Source organism: Arachis stenosperma, chromosome 3 (assembly GCF_014773155.1).
Source record: "Arachis stenosperma cultivar V10309 chromosome 3, arast.V10309.gnm1.PFL2, whole genome shotgun sequence".
Lineage (NCBI taxonomy): Eukaryota > Viridiplantae > Streptophyta > Magnoliopsida > Fabales > Fabaceae > Arachis > Arachis stenosperma.
In genome coordinates this window covers 124,703,064-124,704,457 of record NC_080379.1, presented here as the reverse complement: position 1 = coordinate 124,704,457, position 1,394 = coordinate 124,703,064, and the positions used below count along the sequence as shown (strand labels likewise).

At 37.1% G+C, this 1,394-nt stretch overlaps 1 non-coding gene across 1 annotated transcript; it reads left to right on the top strand.

Annotated features, from left to right (window-relative positions):
* Positions 1-247: 247 nt before the first annotated feature.
* LOC130970888 (small nucleolar RNA R71) lies at positions 248-355 on the top strand. Its single transcript, XR_009082135.1, has one exon. It is a non-coding gene; the product is annotated as a small nucleolar RNA R71 (small nucleolar RNA).
* Positions 356-1,394: the final 1,039 nt, after the last annotated feature.

Sequence of the window (1,394 nt, the reverse complement as noted above, 5' to 3'; positions counted from 1 at the left end):
TGTTCTGAGCCAGAATGGCATTCAGAGTATCAATCTCAAGAACTCCTTTCCTCTGATTAGTCCCATTGTTCACAGGATTCCTTTCAGAAGTGTACATGAATTGGTTATTTGCAACCATTTCAATTAGCTCTTGAGCTTCTGTAGGCGTCTTCTTCAGATGAAGAGATCCTCCAGCAGAGCTATCCAAAGACATCTTGGATAGTTCAGAGAGACCATCATAGAAAATACCTATGATGCTCCATTCAGAAAGCATGTCAGAAGGACATTTTCTGATCAACTGTTTGTATCTTTCCCAAGCTTCATAGAGGGATTCTCCATCCTTCTGTCTGAAGGTTTGGACTTCCACTCTAAGCTTACTCAATTTTTGAGGTGGAAAGAACTTTGCCAAGAAGGCATTGACTAGCTTTTCCCATGAGTCCAGGCTTTCTTTAGGTTGTGAGTCCAACCATATCCTAGCCCTGTCTTTTACAGCAAAAGGGAATAGCATAAGTCTGTAGACCTCAGGGTCAACCCCATTAGTCTTGACAGTGTCACAGATTTGCAAGAATTCAGCTAAGAACTGATGAGGATCTTCCAATGGAAGTCTATGGAACTTGCAATTCTGTTGCATTAGAGAAACTAATTGAGGCTTAAGCTCAAAGTTGTTTGCTCCAATGGCAGGGATAGAGATGCTTCTCCCATAGAAGTCGGGAGTAGGTGCAGTAAAGTCACCCAGCACCTTCCTTGCATTGTTGTTGTTTTCGGCTGCCATGGGTTCTTCTTCTTTGAAGATTTCTGTTAGGTCCTCTACAGAGAATTGTGCCTTAGCTTCTCTTAGCTTTCGCTTCAAGGTCCTTTCAGGTTCAGGGTCAGCTTCAACAAGAATGCCTTTGTCTCTGCTCCTGCTCATATGAAAGAGAAGAGAACAAGAAAATATGGAATCCTCTATGTCACAGTATAGAGATTCCTTGAGGAGTCAGAGGAAAAGAAAATTAGAAGGAACAGGTAGAAGAATTCGAACTTAGTCAAATAGAGTTCAAATTGTGCATTGAGAAGGAGTGGTACTCCATAAATAGAAGGATGTGAGAAGGGGGGAAGAGAATTTTCGAAAATTAATTAAAAAGATTTTAAAAATATTTTGAAAAATTGATTGATAATTTTCGAAAACTAAAAGTGGAAAAGGAATCAAGTAATTTTTGAAAGGGATTTTGAAATTAGAAATCAAAAAGATATGATTGAATACTAATTTGAAAAAGATGTGATTAAAAAAAAAAGATGATTAAAAAGTTTTGGTTTTAAAAAGATATGATTTGAAAACAATTTTAGAAAAAAGATTTGATTTTAAAAATTAATGACTTGCCTAACAAGAAAAGATATGATTCAAACATTAAACCTTTCTCAACAGAAAAGGCAAC